Raw genomic sequence first — 18,788 nt, forward strand, 5'->3', positions numbered from 1 at the left:
TTTTCTGTCTATTACTCCCATCCCATCCCATCCCCCCATGCCCCTCCTCTCCCTCCCATTTCCCCCCTTCTTAGTTGTTGTCCATGTAGCCTTTATATTTGTTCCTCTAAATGCCTCCCCTATTTCCCCTGAAATTCCCTCCCCTCTCCCCTCTGGTCGCTGTAACCCTGTTCTCTATTTCAGTGTCTTTGGAAAATATTTACTTCCAAAAGAAGAGTTAGAAGAGAAGTACAAATAAAATATAAGGGGAGTTCGAACAAGACAAACATTAAATTTTACTGGGCAGTGTTAGGGAAGACTTCATGGCTCATCCAGCTGTTTCCCGTGAGTCTTAAAGGATAGTCAGAATTTTGAATAGAGGTGCATTACAGGTGAGATAAAAAATATAAAAGAAAAAAAGAAGAAAATAGGTAGCAATGGAAAACAAGAGTGTGTCTGGTTCAAAAGAAAGAGCTAATGGAAGAGAAAGGGGAAATACACTATATTTTAAGATGGTTTAATATGTTCTCAGAAAATGCATAGAAAGCTATATGTCTGTATTAGCTACTCATCTTTCAATAACAAGCCTGAAAAAACTCAAAACATCTTAAGCAGGAAAAAAAGGACAATTTACTGCATCACTGTCTCACAGAACTCAGAAATGGACTTGCAGTTATGAACAATTTGACCTGAGGCCTGAATACTGCCTAGCTTCTGTCTACTTCCCTCCTCTTACTTCTCCCTGTGAGTTGGCTTTTTTCTTCTTTCTTGTTGTGCAGAGTTTGTTTTGGTCTTCAGTCCACTTGAAAAGTGGGCTTACTAAGTGGTCTTCTGCAGAGTTATTTAAGAGATTATAAAGAAATAGCTTTCAAGCATTTGGAAAGAAGTAAGAGCTGACAGGGAGACAAAAATGTGTTCACAAAGTCATGCCAAATTCATTACACATCACTATTTTTGAAAGAGTTATTACACTGTAATACCAGAAATGTTCTTTAGAGCACCACAGTCTTGCATAATATGCAAATGTTATATTAAGTTTGATGTGTTAGACATTTCATGACATGGCCCCTGGCCTACCTCACAGTCTTCTTTGCTCCCATAACCCCCCTTTTCACAAATGCTCTGTCTCTCCCATTACACTGACAGTTAAATTGAGCACAGAGAGTGTCATTTTCCCATTTTACCATCTAGCAATGGTCCTTATGGTATGTGGCTAAAGGAGAGTAACAGATTTTGTGTATTTGTTTGTGGGTAAGTAGCTTTACTAAAAGTATATCTAGGTTTATGTAATAACATTAAGTGTAGAAAGGTCTTTAATTGAGGGTTATAAGGTCTTAATCTAGACACATGCTATTCCACATGTATATTAATAATTCAGATAGAGAAAGAGAAAGGCTTACTATACATCCAGCAAAACTCAAAAGCACACATGTGAAATGACAATGGCAGATATCAAAAAGATCTTGGCAGGCTATTGAAATGAGAAGCAATTAAGAATAGATTTAACAACAATAAATATAAATCTCTGCATTAATGTTCAAAATCAACAATAGTAATGAATACATAATTTGATAATATTTCAAAAGGTAAAAGAGTTTAAGAATAAACCTCTATTTCAGTGTATTGCTTTCATTTGCTGTCCTGTGCATTTTATTTTTGCATTTAAAAACACTCCAAAAAGCCATCCAGCTAGTTACTAGGTTGCCAGTGAAATCTGTGGCACAAAATTATTAAGAACTTTGACATGAAGACTATTTTTTTAAATAGCTGTATTTAGATATAAATCACATACCATAAAATTTACTTTTTTAAAGTATAAAATTCAGTGGATTTTAGAATATTAACAGTTATGCAATCATCATCACAATCACATTTTAGAACATTTTTCATCACCCCAAAACAAAACCTCACACTCATTGGCAGTCTTTTCCCATCTCCCTTTCTCTTCATTGTTTGGCAAAGACTAATCTACTGTATAGATTTGCCAAGTTTGGATTTGGGACATTTTATATAAAGGGAATCATACAATATATGTTCTTTTATGACTGGCTTTTTAGCATAATGTTTCTTTTTTAAAAATTTTATTTATCTTTAAAGGAGAAGGGAAGGAGCGAGGGAGAGAAACACCAAGGTATGGTTGCCTCTTGTGCGCCCCCTGCCAGGAACTGGCCTGCAACCCAGGCATGTGCCCTGACTGGGAATTGAACCATGATCCTCTGCTTTGCAGACCCGTGCTCAATCCACTGAGCTACGCCAGCCAGAGCTAGCATAATGTTTCTGAGGTTCATTTACATTATAGAATGCATCAGTACTTCATTTCTGTTTCTGACCAAATTATATTCTATTATATCAGTATACTATTCACTCATTAGCTATGGACATTTGGGTTGTTCCCATTACTTTGGCTGTTATGAAATAATGCACAATTTTTGTGTAGAGATTATATATATATGTAAATAATGTCATTTCTCTTGGGGAAACACCTAGCAGAAGAATTGCTGGGTATTAGGGTAAGTCTTCTACTTCCCTGAGGTTTCTGGGGAGGTGCCAGTTCATGTCCAAAATCGCAGCACCACTTTACGATCCCAGCGGCAACATATGAGCAGTCCAGTTCCTCCACATCCTCCCCAACGCTTGTCATCGTCTGTCTTACAGCTCTCCCAGTGAGTATAAAGTGCTAGTTCATAGCTTTGATTTGCATTTCCCTAGTAACTAATGAGGCTCAGTATATTTTCATGTGCTTATTGGCCTACTATATATCTTCTTAAAAGAACTAGTTATTCAAACTCAGTGCCTCTTTTTTATTGGGTTATTTGTCTATTTATTGTTGACTTGAAAGCATTATTTACATAACCTAGATACAAGTCCCTTAGCAGCTATATGATTTGCAAATACTTTTTCTAATCATGGGTTGTCTTTTTATTTTTATTGATTCTTCTTGACTTTAAAATCAGCTTGAGCCATTTCACAATGTTGCTAACAAAAATTAACATAACATTGGGCTGTGTTAATAACATTATAGAATCCAGATCAAAATATAACTGTTTTCTGCTAGCCAGGCCACTCTGGAATGTTAAAATCAGTTCAGAGCACACTACAGTGTAGAAGACATGGAAAAAAAAGAGTAGATGAGCCCTGGCTGGCATAGTGAATTGAGCATGGGCTGCAAACCCAAGGGTTGCCAGTTTGATTCCCAGTCAGGGCACATGCCTGAGTTGCAGGCCAGGTCCCCAGTGGGGGGCCACATGAGAGGCAACCACACATTGATATTTCTCTCTCTCTCTTTCTCCCTCCCTTCTCTAAAAATAAAAAAAAATTAGATGAAATCTTCCAAGGTTGAACAAGGCTCTAGAAACCATTTCATATTTCTTATGAGGAACAGAATAGGGAGCAGTGTATATTTGGCCCCAAATAAGAATTCTTCAGTTACTAAAGGATACTCATGTACTCCTCTGGAAATCAAAAGTAAAATAAATGGATGCCATCCCTGTTCAGGTGGCTCAGTTGGTTGGAGCATTGGCCTGTACACCAAAAGGTTGCTGGTTTCATTTCCAGTCAGGGAACATACCTAGGTTGTGGGTTCATTCCCCAGTCTGGGTACAATATGGGAAGCAACCAATTGATGTTTCTCTGTCACACTGGTGTTTCTCTCTCTCTCTTTCTCTTTTTCTCCCTTCTTCTCTTTAAAATCAATAAAAATATAACCTCAAGTGATTAAAAAATAATTAATTAACTAATTGATTAAGTAGATGCCAAAGACAGAGATATATTTTGGGCTCTACATAATGAAGTGTTTACAACAAGTCACCCAAAGCTAAATACCTATTAAGTATTTAATAAATATTAGTTAAACTGATTAATGAAGAAATTAATTAGGCATACCACAAGGTAGAATAAGCTGTTTCAACAAGGAGTGGGTTCCCATTAATAAAACGTTCAAGAACGTAAACGACTATGTGCAGTTCTTGTAGTAAAAGGGTTTCCCGCATTTGTAAAAGACTGGATGAGATAACCTCCAATGTCTCTTCCAAGTCTATGATTCTATCACTTTAAAACCAGGATAAGGTAAGCTATTGATGAAAACGAAAAATTTTAAATTAGTTTTGAGTAGTAATATACTCACAATGTCAGGTATAAAGGGCATATAGTGAAACTGTATCCCAGTCACCAGTGTTCTTCTCTGGGGGTGATCCCCGTTATTATTTCTAATCCAGAGATATTCTATGTTCTTTAAAGTATTCATGAAAAAATGTTTTTACACAAATGGTACCTTATTACATGCAAAGTTTTGCATCTTGCATTTTTTACTTTAAAATTTATATTCAGATTATAGATTATCTCAGTACATAAAGACCAATTCTATTCTTATTAAAGGCTGCACAGTATCCCATAGTTTAGAATTACTACAATTTATTCAACTTGACCCCTATTAATATATACTTATGTTGTTTTCAATTTTTTTTGCCATTACAAAAAGTGCTGCAGTAGATATGCTCATACAGTACCTATTTTGCATTTGCAAAGATAATTGTCTTTTTTTAAAAATTTAACTCTTATTCAAGTACAGTTTTCTTTCTTGTATTCCTAGCCCTGTCCCCCCCCCACCCCCAGTGCTCCCCACCAAGATAATTGTCTTTTAGGATAAATTACTGATAGAATTGCTTGAACCAAAAGGGTTTGCATTTTTGTTTTTAATTGAGATTGCCAAATTGCTTTCCATTGGAGTCGGATCAATTTACCCTTTCACCAAAAATGTTTGAGAATATTTATTTCCCCTCACCATAACCGTAAAGTAAACAGTGTTTTCAGTTTTTAATCTTTGCCAATATGGTGGTTGGAAAATGGTAATAGTTAATTTTTATATCTTTTTATTCTTAATGAAGCTGAGTTTCTTTTTATGTTAGAAGACTTGTATAATTAAATATATGTACATATGTGTGTATGTATATTTTTAGCTAGTTTGCTACTGGGTTACTGGGTTATTAGCCTTTTTCTTAGTAGTTAATTTGAGCTGTTTATGTATTAAGGAACCTAGCCATTTGTCTATGGGTTATAAGTTTTTCCTAATTACAATTGTATTTTGACTTTATTTTACCCTCATAAGTCATTTTTAAATGTAATGTAGTTGGATGAAATATCAATTTTTTCTTTTATGGCTTTTATTTTAACTTAAAAGACCTTCCCTATTGTTGATTCATATTAAAAATTATTACTTTTATGACATTGTTTTTCACATTTAAATCTTTGCACCCTTTGGAATTTATATTAAGTGGAGATAGGGATTCAAGTGCTTTTTTTTCCGTCAAAAGGTTACCTAATATGTTTTATTGAATAGCAGATCATAGGTGAATTTCATAATTCTGAGTACAGTCCTCATAAATTATCATCATGCCTACAAGTGTAGCAAGTACATAGTGGTATAATAATAATAGCAACAATAAAAATAAAAATGAAAGTAATGCTAACTCTACTTGCATGGTGTTTAGTATGTGCCCAATACAGTTCTAAGCATTTTACACAAATACTACTGGATAGTTATCGCTATTCTTAAGAATTGCCCAGATTCACTAAAATAATTGGTGCAAGAAGCCAGGCCCTTCCTGTACTCCAGGATGACCTAGTTAAGATATGAATAAAAGCAAAGAGAATGAAATTCCTCCACTTACAGTGGAGTTGGGAGAGCTCCTGGAATTAAAATAATTTATTCATTTAGGCAAATAAATAGCATTTTTGTTGGTATTTGTCGAATGCAAAGCTTTGCACTAGAAAAATGGGGCCAAGACTGTACCTGATCAGTCAAGGCTCCACAGTTAGAGTTTGCACATGCCAGGCTGCACAGGTGTTCAGCCAGTGCCCACCAGAACAACAGGGGTGGCTGGCGTTATCCTGATGGCCATGCTTATGTTCTGATTGGCTAATGGCAGAGTATATTTTGAGTATAATCATAGTGTCAGGTGCTATGGAAATTTTTACAGGCATTAAATATCTGCCTCTCAGCCCTAGGAAAATCTAACTGTGAAATGTACATAGTCCATACACACACTCATGTTTGAAAGATCAGTCCTGAGATTATGTCTCCCTTATTCTTGTGACTCAAACTCTGGCATCCAAAATCTACCAAGCACAGAGTCAGAAGAAATTAAGGGACCAATTATTTCTTTTACATGTGTTCTGGTTTTGCCTGAGGTGTTTTGTCTGAGACTTTTAAAACTATGGTGACAGACACATACTATAATAACAAAGAGGCAAGGCAGCAGAGTGCCTGTCAGGCAAGTATGAACAATTTTACTGACAAATTGTTTGTACCTTCTTCCCTGAGGGTTTGTAATCCAGTAGGTCTGTTAAACTAAATGAGCAATTCATGGGATATAATCTTGCATCTGCACTTTAAATGCTGTAAGATTTACTAGGCTGGTTTGGCAGCCAGTTTACCTCTATTATGAATTTGATCCTATCCCAAGGTGTGTTAATATCCAAGAAGCTCAGAGAGTTCCAAAGAACTTGGACCCAAGGAAGTACACACCAAGGCACATCATAATTACATTACCCAAGATTAAAGAGAAGGAGAGAATCTTAAAAGCAGCAAGAGAAAAGGAGGCAGTTACCTACAAAGGAGTTCCCATAAGACTTTCAGCTGCTTTCTCAAAAGAAACCTTGCAGGTAAGAAGGGACTGGAAAGAAGTATTCCATGTCATGAAAAGCAAGGGCCTACACCCAAGATTATTCTATTCAGCAAAGCTATCATGTAGAATGAAAGGGCAGATAAAGTATTTCCCAGAGAAGGTCAAGTTAAAGGAGTTCATCACTATCAAGCCCTCATGATATGGAATGTTAAAGAAAAATCTAAGAAATGTAAAAGAAATACCTAAGAAAAAGAAGATAAAAAATATGAACAATAAAGTGACAATAAATTCACAACTACCAACAACCAAACCTAAAAAACAAAACAAAAACAAAGCAAAGAACTAGAACAGGAACAGGTTCACAGAAATGAAGATCACATGAAAGTTTATCAGTGGGGAGGAGGTGGGGGGGAGAATGGGGGAAAAGGCACCGGAAATAAGAAGCATAAATGGTATGTACAAAATAGAGAGGGGGAGGTTAAGAAAAGTATAGAAAACAGAGAAGTCAAAGAACTTATATGTACAACCCATGGACATGAACTAAGGTGCGAGAATGCTGGTGGGAGGGGGATGCAAGGCAGAGGGAAATAAAGGGGAAAAATGGGACAACTGTACTAGCATAATTAATAAAATATATTTAAAAATACCTACTCTGATGATAAAAATTTAACAGTAGGCTTTAAAATGCCTTTGGATAAAGCCATAAAGTACATTTAGGCACAAATGCTTGAGGGAAACCATAAACAACTGGACTCTCTAGCTGGTAACTAGAGTAGAGAATCAGCCTCACAGACTAATGCACGTTAAAGGAGTGGATCCCAAGCTTCCCACCAAAATTCATTTTTGAAAGTTAATCAGGAAAGATTTTATAAAACTGTAATCATCTGAACTCACTTCAATGCCTTTGTGTACTGCTTCTGCCCAGGGAGATTTTCGCCCCCATTTTCTGACTAAACTTAATTTGTTTATTCATTCAACAAATATTTATTCTATGAGCATTTCTATTAAGCAGTAGTTCAAGAAGTGAGGATTTGATCAACAAGACATGGTCCCTTCCCTGAAGTGACCAATGAAGAAGATAGATGGAAAAATTCAGTCATAATAATGGAATTGCTATTCTAAAAAGTTTTTAAGTACTCACATGAGTCACTCTAAAATTTCCAATTTGATCCATTTATCATTGAACCATTTATTGAACATCTCCCACTTATTCAAAGCACCATAACAACGCACTAGGGACTCTATTGGAAGAAACAACAGGACTCCTGATATCAGGGAAGCCTCTTCACTCAAGACCCACATCTTGATAACCAGGTGTGTGGTTCCAGTCCAGAAGTTCTCCTCAGTTTCAGATTCTTGTATGCAACAGTCTACTGGACATCTTCATGTAGCATTTCAGAGGTTCATCAGCTTTGCAGGTTCCCAAAGAAATTATTATCATTCACCCTAAGCATGTCTGTATTCTGATTAATGGCCCCATCACCTGCCCAGTTGCCCACGCTAGAACTTGGAATGGGGCCTGGATTCCTCCCTTTCCTTAAGTCACCACATGTGATCACTTGCCCCTTTTATCATGTGCATGTTTTCTTATTCTGTTCTTTCCTCATCTTCTCCCCTGCTACTGCCTTAATTCTTGTCCTCGTCTCTAATCTAGACAACTGTCAAGAAACTGCTCAGCTTACTCTCCCGAACTCCAGTCAACCCTTCCTCTAAACCAGCTTTTTCAGCCAGTGTGCCACAAGAATTTTTAAAACATGCAATTGGGACTATTTAGTCAGGAGCACTGATCTCTTTTCCCTTAGATTGTCAAATTAAAAAAATTGACAACAGCCAATGCAACAATAGCCATCCAAGTGAATGAATCAAAATTATACCTATTTTTTGGTCAGATCAGTAATAAAATAATATATTTTTGGTGTGCCACTGAATTTTGGTTAATTAGTTTTTCTGCGCCATGAGATGAGAAAGGTTTGAAATTGCTGCTCTAACCCATTCCCGTCACTGCTACTTAAGTAATGACGCCAACCACAAATGTGACCATGAGTCTCCACTGTCCCGAATCTTTAAACGACTCCCAGTTCCGTATGATGAAGCCCAAGTCCCTTGAGATATGCACAGTAATCCTGTCATTTTCGTCACTACTACTCCTACCCTTATACCCTAACATCAGCCAAATGTAAATTTATAGAGCTTCCTAAACACACTAATGTTTCACCCCTCTGTGTCTTTGTAAACACCATTCCCTCTGCCTGGAATATTCATTCCCTCCCTGTTCGGTCTCGTCATCTTCAAAGACTCTGTTTAGGTGTCTCCTCCTCCATAAGACCTTCTCAGGCTTACCTGAACTAATAGTGAATGACCCCCTCCTTCACCCCACTGATGAAATTCACAGGGATCTCTGCTATTTCTCACTGTGGTGCCATTTTTATACGTCGATATCTCTTTTTCTACTCTAAGTGTTCTTAAACCTGTATCTTTTGTATAACTCTTAAATCCACTAAGCTCTCTATCCCTCACCATCACCCCTGCCCCAGCACTGCCACCTCTCCCCGAAACTACTGAACTAGATTTCTGACCAACCAGGCGCTCTGCTTCCATTGTGATTTTGTTATGACTCATTATTTACTCATTCTTGCAGTGACTTTTTAAATTCAGACTGATCATGTTACATGGACAGGGTGGAGTAAAAGTAGGTTTATAGTTTTTTTGAAAACAAATACAATACTTAATAAATAATAATACAAGAATAAACTGTGTTTTGCATAATTATAACTGTGAACCTACTTTTTGCCCCACACAACTCTTTCCACTCTCAAGACCTGTAGCCTCACTTTCAGTTTATGCTCCCTCCCCACTCCTCTCTCTTATCCTGCCAAGCCAGCTATATTTAGTTCTTTCATCTTACTGATAAACACACAGGTGGGGTTAGATTTTCTACTGAAGGTAAGAAAGTCAGTAAAGATATTTAATCAGGTGGGTACCATGATACGAATATACCAGGAAGGAAAGGAGTCCAGATATCATGATTGATGGGATAATCCTATGTGGCCAGCCAGAATATTAGTTCAATAATCCAAATGTGACTTGTGTGATGGTAATGCCCAGAAAAAAGGTAGGAAGAGCTATAAGATATTTCAGAGGAAAAAATCTACAGGATTGTGTGGGTGGCTAGTTACGAAGAATGAAGGCAAAAATAAACCACATGAGGATGGTTCCCTGACTGGGAAGGAATAACTGGAATGAGGTCTTGGTTTAGAGGTTAAGGCCATGAGTCAATCTGAGGGAGAGCTGAGTGAGGGAAATGTTCCCGTGAAGGCACAGAGTGTAGAGTACACGATCTGGGAGCATCCACACAGCACAGAGGAAGGGCAGAGGCTTAACTGGACCAGCTCTTTTGAGGACTAGAAAGAAAAGAGCCAGAAGGTCAAAACTGAGCCCAAGGAAGTACCTAGAGCAATAAGTGCAGAGGAACAAGAGATCCAGTGGAAACAGACACACTATCGAAGAGTTAGGCAGAGTCTGGGGTGTGATATCTTGAAAATCAGAACAGAGGAGGTTTCAAGAAGGAAAAGGTGGCCAGTGAAATCAAATGGAGGCTATACAAAGTCATGGAAATCAAAGACCAAAAGAGGGCTTTTGGATTTGGCAAAAAGTAATATTATTCTTGACTTTTGAGAGCAACTCTTTGGAAGACAAGGAAGAAAAAAAAAACACAGAAGAGAGTGCTAAGAAGTAGGATACTATTGACCCCTGAAAACAACAACAAAAGTTTTGTGACCAGTTTATTTATTTTTGAGAAATTAAGAAGCCACTGTTCACTCACCAGGCGTCCTGAAACACCTCTGTGTTCAAGCATAGGCTGCCAGATTTTGTAAGCAGAAACTTAAGACCACATGAAATGAATCCCTTGAAACCTCCAGGGTTGGGAAACCTGTGAAAAATCCCAGTATGAAATATTTTCAGAAGCTTTCCCCATCTTCCATTCCTGCTTATATGGAAGAATATTTGCAGTCAGTTGGTTTCCTAAAATAATGTCCACATTCTGTCATTGCAACACGCAAAAAGACAGCTGGCTGCTTTCTTCCTGTTTGTGTTTGGCTCTTCAGTGACACCTGAAATAGCCCAACTCCCCACCATGTCTCCATAAGCTTCTTCAAGTTTTAAAAAACATCTAAACTCTGATTTATTCATTCTAAGTCTGTGTAGAAACCAGTTATTTCTCAAAACTACCTGCCTTCTAGCTTTCACTAAAGGAAATGAAATACCTATGTACAAAAACTCTTAAAAAAAAACCTTTAATTCACCATTTAGTGAAATCTGCGGGTGTCAAACATTATACAAGCTTCTGAAAAAATAAATGAATTCCTGGCCTCAACAAGTTTGCACAGCAGTTGGGAATACCATGTGTTCTTGTTGCATCCACCAACCGAGAGAACAAATGTCAGAGACTTTCAGGGTTTCAAAGATGTTACTTTATTGGCCAAGTTTAACCTGCGCAGGGGCAAACTCTCAAAGTGTCCAGAGACACAGTGCCCGCAAGGGCTGCAAATGAGAGTCGCGCACAGCGCTTACAGCTAAGTCCTTATATAGAGGCAGGCAAGCAAGCGTTGCACAGAAGCAGATGTGGCAGTTAGCTGTTGGCTTACAGAGCCTGCGCGGAAACAGGGTGGGGTCTAACTCAACTGAGAGGAAAATTTTGAAACTAAACAGATTGCAATCAACTTACAGGATGTTTGCTAGGGACGCAGGCTCCTTGGGGCTGAGACTATTTTTCTTGTTCCCAACACTCTTTTTCTCCCGTGGGAGAAGGTGTGAATTCCATAAAGAGAAGATAGGAAGGTGTGTTAAGAGCCCCAGCTCAGCTTATCACAGGACAGTGAGTGAGAAGATCTCACCGATTTCCTGCTTGCTGCACAGCATTGCTCTCCCCTGAAAATTACTTTGTCATTACAATTGGCAATTGAGGTATGAACCACAGTGGAGAGCCAAGTGCTCTGTGAAGCCAAAAACTCTTTCACCTGAATAGGGGCATGACTTACACTTTGTTCTTTTCACTTTGGAATGAACATTAGTAATTTTTTCTACTGCTTACCGGAAACCTAATTATAATGTGCTGTAAAGCATTGTAAAAGTGTAAAATGAAGATTATTAAAGGGAGTGGAGAGATTTGAATGACTTCATTGAAAATGAATAAATGCATTGCTAGTTTCAAATGAAAGAACTCAGCTCCAGTTACAGCAATGACTTTATCTTCTCTACCTTCTAAAGTGAAATTTCAGGCGAAGGAAATCTGCCAAGTTAATGAAATACTTCTTTCTTTCTTTTTTTTAAAATCTTCACCTGAGAATACATTTGTTGATTTTGGAGAGAGAGGAAGGGGTGGGGAGGGAGGGAGAGAGAAAGAGAGAAACATTGATGGTCAGTAACCTCCAGAACATGCCCCAGCTGGAAATCGAACCCACAACCTAGATATGTGCTCTGACTGGAAATCTAACCCTGAAGCCTTTGGTGTACATGACGATGCTCCAGTCCACTGAGCATCCTGGCCAACAAAACATTTCTTTAACATATTTTATGTTTTCATAGCAAGTCCAAAAGATTGCCAGGAAGTTAGTTCAGAACCTGAATTTACTGTGGATCTCACTTCACTTTACGATATTTACAGTTGGTCTTTTGAGATGTCTGTATAGTTTCTCTTTAGTGTCTCTTCCTCCATGAAACACTAACTGAACCATTCCGATCTGAATATCAATGACCACAACGATACCAGACAGATTTCTAAATTTCTGCTTTTTTGGTATTAGTAATGGTTTTTAGAGGTTAAATTTCATCCATCCACTATACATTTTTAATTTATTAGTGTTATGCATCTTCATGCCTCTAAATTTCTCTTATTTTTCTCCTCTCAATTAGGAGGTACCATGCAAGCCAACAGCTTTTGTTTTTAAGATTTTATTTATTTATTTTTAGAAAGAGAAGAAGGGAGGGAAAAAAGAGGGAGAGAAACATCGATGTGAGAGAGACACATTGATTTGTTGCCTCTCACATGCACTCCAACTGGGGATTGTGTCTACAATCTAGACATGTACCCTGACCAGGGCTTGAACCCATGACTTTTTGATTTGTGGGATGATGCCCAATCCCACTGAGCCACACCAGTCAGGGGTTTTTGTTTTTGTTTCTTAAGATTTTATTTATTTCTAGAGAAAGGGGGAGGGAGAGAGAAGGAGAGGGAGAAAACCATCGATGTGTGAGAGATATATCATTGCCTCTCACATGCCCCCAACTGGGAACCTGGCACCACAACTCAGGAATGTACCCTGACTGGGAAGTGAACCGGTAAACTTTCCATTTGCAGGCTGGTGCTCAATCCATTGAGCCACACCAGCCAGGGCACAAGCCAACAGCTTTTAGAGGTCAGGGGCAGGGGAAGAAATTATGCCCAACCTCCTTGGTAGAAGAATGCTTGGAAATTCTACATACACTAGGAATTTCCCTAGAATGAAATATTTGGTTCCCCTGAGATTACCTTACTTTTACTTACATGCCATTTGTTTAAAAACAGACCCAGCCTGATTGTTTTCTGATTGCTTCATGTTTATTGAGCCAGAAAGACCAGACATTAATTATATCATGTTCTAATATGATACAATGTTAATTCAAGACCTTGCAATTGACTTAAAAATTTAGCCTCTATAGTGAGATTCTGATCTTCATGAAGGCAAGAATTACTTTAAATGCTCTCTGAGTTATTCCCTCTCCTGAGTAACTACTAGGGAATCATTGCTTATGTAATTCCAAGTTTTCCAGTTTTCACATTTTAAAAAGCCAACAAAAGTGTAAGTAATTTTGATAATCTAGTTTATCTAAGCCAATATATCTAAATATTATCATTTCAATATATAGTCAATAGAAATGATGAATAAAGTATTTTACATTTTTTCATACTAAAACTTTAAAACCCAGCTCCTGTTTTGTGCCTACATACAGCATCTCTCCATTTAAGCCATACTCAGATGCTCCATAATCACGTGTGGCGAGTGGATTTCATAGCTGGCTATACAGGTCTGTGTCTTTACAGGTGAGAAAACAGAGATGGTGAAGTAACAAGCCAATAGATAGATGAATTGAAGAGAGACACCAGCACGAAGGGGATTGCATAGGAAATCACAGGATTACCCTACAGGGAAAGTCGTGATGACTTTTCCCACTTACTAAGCCCATGAAAAGGCCTCTCTTTTCTCCCTCACTTATGGCTACCTTAATCCAGGAGTCTGGATAATGATGATGAAGTCTCTGCCTTCAAGTATAAGCGTGCAATTTCTTCCCAGGAACTGACTGTATTTGCCCTGCTCCACCCACAGATAAGACAGAATCACTTTTTATATAAGGTTGCCCTAACCATTTTCCAGATATGCATTCTTTGATATACTGACTAGTTTGCTTTTGAAGGTAAATAAAATTTCAGAACACTATATTAAGGTCTCTCTTGCTCAAAGACAAAAGTTCCTATATTCCTGTTCACTATCTTGCTCCTCAGCCAGTCAAAATTAGGCTCCTCAGCCAGTCAAAATCAGTAGTCAGAAAAGTAAATGATAGGGTTTCCTAAAGGTCAAAATGGAAAGGGCAGGATGGAGGTGTGAGGTAAGTCTTGCATTTTGGGATTTATTCCTCTGAGAGTTTATGGACAGGCAGCACTTGTCAGGGGCAGAAGAGGCATCTTTTTCTCTGTCTTTTCTTTCTTTCTTTTTCTTTTTTTGGAGTGACGGGAAATACTCCTTTACGTAACACATCTATGGTTACAAAGAGCTTTTGTTCATATGCTCTCATTTTACTCTTGGACCAATTTGTAAAGTAGAACATTTGTCACATTTCACAAGTAAGGAACTGATGCTCAGAAGCAATGCAGCCACCTTTGGCTATGTTTCTGTTACCGGGGAGACCTGAGTTAGAGGACTCTCCTTCCTTGGTTCTTGCCTTGCTCCCAAGAGAAGAATTCAAGTGATAGACAACACATGTAGTGGAAATAAGATAGCAAGTTTATTTATGAAATAATCTTGAGCACGAAGCTGCAAGTTGGTACCCAGCTAGTCTGAGTGCCCCACATATAGTGGAAATAAGGTTGGAAGTGTGTCTATGAAATACACTTGAGCATGAAGTTGCATATAGGCACCCAGCTAGTCTGAGTGCACTGACTATTGGAATTTTAGGGGTTTTATGTTTGTAGTCAGCTTCTAGGTTCCCCTCCTCCTCCCCTTTCCAGACCTTGAGATCACTACACAGTTTCAAAGGCTTTCTTTCTTTATTTTTTTTATTATTGTTCTATTACAGTTGTTCCAATTTTCCCCATTGGTCTCCCCTGCTTCACCCACCCCCATAGTCAATGCCCATCTTGTTGTCCATGTGCATGGGTCATTTATACTTGTTCTTTAACTAGGCCTTTCCCCTTCTTTCCTCCCTTGTCCCCTTCCCTCTGGTCCCTATCAATCTGTTTCTTGTTTCCGTGGCTCTAGTTCTATGTTGCTCATTTGTCTGTTTTGTTCATTAGGTTCCACTTATAGGTGAGAACATACAGTATTTGTGTTTTGCCACCTGGCTCGAAACTCTTCACTTAGCATAATATTCTCCAGTTCCATCCATGCTGTTGTGAAGGGTAGGGGTTCCTTCTTCCTTTCTGCTGCAGAGTATTCCATTGTGCAAATGGACCACTATTTTTTGATCCACTCATCCACTTATAGGCACTTAGGCTGTCTCTAGCACTTGTGCTGCTATAAATTGTGCTGCTATAAACATCGGGACACATAGGTTCTTTTGAATTGGTGTTTCAGGATTCTTTCAGTGTATAGTTTTTCCCAGACAGTGGAAACCATACATACAGAACTTCAAGGGCACCCCTCATCCTGAGCTATCATGGTTTTTTTGGTGATTTTTGGAACACCTGGCAATCTTTCCTGACCAAGGCTCAGGGCTGCTGAGTTAATTGGTGAGACTTGTCTCCCTTTTGTTTCCAGCCTCCTGTTTTGTTCATTGTTAGATTGCAATGGGTGGGGCCCTACTTTATTTCCTCTCTGGATGGTCATTCTAGCTTTTATGTAACACTTCCTTTGTTGGTTTTTTGGAGGACTACCTTCTTTATCCCTCTTTCACAATTATTCCTTCTCAGGAAAGGCTTTTTCTTCCTTATTTATCCTTAAATATAGATGTTAGTGGGCCTCTACCCTTCTCCTCACTAGATGCTATGACCTCATTAGATAACCTCATGTACTCGTGGTTTTGGCCATCACATATAAACTGACATCTGCCAATTCTACTTTGCACCTGATCTATATTCACACACTCCTGCCTAAAATCTGAGGTTCATCAAGCATGTCCCAAATGAGAAGCACGACTAGCAGTCCCAGGGCTGGAGAGGAAGCCAAAAGGTGCTGCACCGAGGGAGGAAGCCAGGGTGCAGCCGAGGGACAGGACTAGCTAAAGCCACTGGAACACAGAGGTATGTGAAGCCTAAACATTCAGCATCATTTTTCAATATTTTGATTTTTCATTCCCACTTCAAATCCTTTAATACATGGTCTTAATTTCAAATTGCTTCAATTTTTTCTTTGAAAGCAAGAGATATTTAAAGTATAATTCTGAATGATGATCACAGGAATCCTATACGGTAGACAAGCCAAGTATTATTAGTCTAATTTTATAATTCACTGACTCACTCACTGATTTGTTCAAACATTTACTGAGCACTTCTTACTTACCATGCCTCTGAGTACTACCGTGATTAAGACAAATTCCCTCAAGGAGCTCACAGTCTGATGGTAAAACTACTCAGTGAACTGAGACACAGGTGGTAAATGATTTACCCAGTGAGTAGAATTAGCTAAGCACTTGGAAATGGGGGATGAGAGAGAGGATGAGAGAGAGCTGGAGAGAGGGCAGTACTAGTAGGTGCAAGAAACTCATAGGTAAACTGCTTTGATTGAAGAGCAACAGACACATAGTAGAGAATCTACCAGCAAAAAAGTCAAAATAGTTTCAGGCTGCCACTGTGGTTGAATTTGTGTCTTCTAATCAATTAAGCCACTACCTGATGGCATTCCTACACTTACCCCTAAAGGCTTGGGGCATGCCAACAGTCTGCTCAGACACAGTAACTATAGGTAGCTTGAAATCCAATTCTAGCACTGAGAATCATATTGAAATTCTTTAATTAAGCCCATGAACTTTAAATGTATAGCATATTTATGATACTTCTATATGTAGAAGTTGGGGGAAAAACTCTCTTCTAACCTTCATTCTGTGGATTCTAATAAATAACAGATACCACAGAAATTAGAGAATTTGTCCATATATATTATTGTGGCTATACAATGGTGAAAAGATTCACTTAGACACACATAAGTAATCTAAACATTATACAGATAAATACAAAGAGCTCACATTTAGATGAGTATGCACACTCATCCAATGCACAGCAGCTGATTGCAGACATGAGGTCATGTAAGCCAATTGCTTTTGTGATAACAGTACGTGGTCCTTGAAGGAAGACGCAGAGTCTATGAAGGACCTTCCATTTCAGGGCTGACTGCTTTAGTGATCCTATTTGTGACGGAGTTGTTTCAGTAGGCAGAACACCTATTCCACTAACAAAAAACAGTGAATAATTATAAAAAGAGTTGTTTTCAAATGTGGACAACATAATGATCCAGTAATCTAGGTAGTGAACTACTCAAAAACACTCCTGGCCTTAATATTACTACTGACTGGGAATGAGGGAACTTTATGGGTCATTTATGGACCTGAGAATCAAACTTGGTGCATAATCATCCACATGGGATGTCCCCAAAATACTCAACACATGAATTCTCAAATCCTATTAGTTGCTTACTTCAAGCAATTCTCCACTTTGCTATGGAGGATTTTCTTCTTCATTGGGGTTTTCTGGGTGTTTGTTTTTAGATGAGGAGGACCCTAATCCTTCAGGCAGCTGACTACTTCAGCAATCCCCTTCCACTTCACACAAAGAGAACCCTCGATGGGCTCTTTGGTGCTCCACGTATGTACTGTGATCGAGTCTTCTCTGGAGCTGGAACACCCAGCCGGCCTCCTGCTGGAGCTTTCACTGCCATAACTTATCTGTTCATGGATGGCTGGAATACTATGAATATCTTGGTATGTCACACATGCTAGGTAGTCGTTCCTTTTCTTTGTTATCTGTTAATTCAAACAACTGCTGAGCACAGTACTTCATTAACTTATCCAGAGCACCTTCCATGGCTGGTAAGGCAGAAAGTTTCTCCTGTAGCTTCTTCCTCAGGAACACTGCTCCTAAGTTGCTGAGATCAGATCCTATCCTTTGAATGTGGTTCTTAGACTTTTTTCAGCCAGGTTGATCCAAACTAGGACATTGGTGATGTTATACACTGTTACTTCCCATACTCCCAGGTTTGTTGCAATCTTAACTCAAGAATACCCCCAGGAGCATTTCTGTCAAGATCTATAACTTTCTGAGTTAAATAAACCAGTGATATATCACAATGAGGTCTCTTCACTTTTAGAGTTTTTCTCATGGACACCTATTGTGAATTATCTTCAAGACTAAACATCATGTCTGATGGCAGCAAGCCCTCCATGTTGATGGGGTCTCCTCTTCTGGGTCCACGGGCAGCCTGAGCAGTTTCCCAGGCTGCTGCTAACTCCTGCTGCCCAGCCAGCTGCCCCTCGATCTTGTCCCTGCTGAGCTCTCTGCCTTCTCCTGGTCCCATCAGGCACCCTCAACATGCTGTTCCCAGAACCAAACACAAACAGAGCCTCATGGTGGGCTTGAAAGTGCCCCTGGCTTTCCAGCCACGGCCAACCGTGCCATGTGCACCATTTCAGGAGTTGTAGACTGGAGAAAACCAGGGTGACCTATGACTCTCAGAACACCTTGGCCATCAGCTTCCCAAAGGCACAGAAGAGGCATCTTAAAAAAGCCACTCCAGGGTGGATTCTGTGCATATGAAATGATGGTGTGAAAGTGGAGAGAGCCCAGGCATTCAAACCCAGGTAATTATCATTGGGAACTAGAAGAGCAAAAATTACAACAGGTGGTATTTGTTTTCTACCAAAACCTTCTAGAGAACAATTTGTAAATATATTGCCAACAAGATTAAGATTAATGGAGCAACTGTGAATTCAAAACATTAATTG

At 38.8% G+C, this 18,788-nt stretch overlaps 1 pseudogene; it reads right to left on the reverse strand.

Annotated features, from left to right (window-relative positions):
• Positions 1-17,472: 17,472 nt before the first annotated feature.
• LOC118975706 (transcription factor E2F6-like) lies at positions 17,473-18,235 on the reverse strand (annotated as a pseudogene).
• Between the last annotated feature and the right edge of the window lie 553 nt (positions 18,236-18,788).

This window comes from Sturnira hondurensis, unplaced genomic scaffold, assembly GCF_014824575.4.
Source record: "Sturnira hondurensis isolate 20B ecotype Veracruz unplaced genomic scaffold, ASM1482457v3 Scaffold0020489, whole genome shotgun sequence".
In the NCBI taxonomy this organism is placed as follows: domain Eukaryota; kingdom Metazoa; phylum Chordata; class Mammalia; order Chiroptera; family Phyllostomidae; genus Sturnira; species Sturnira hondurensis.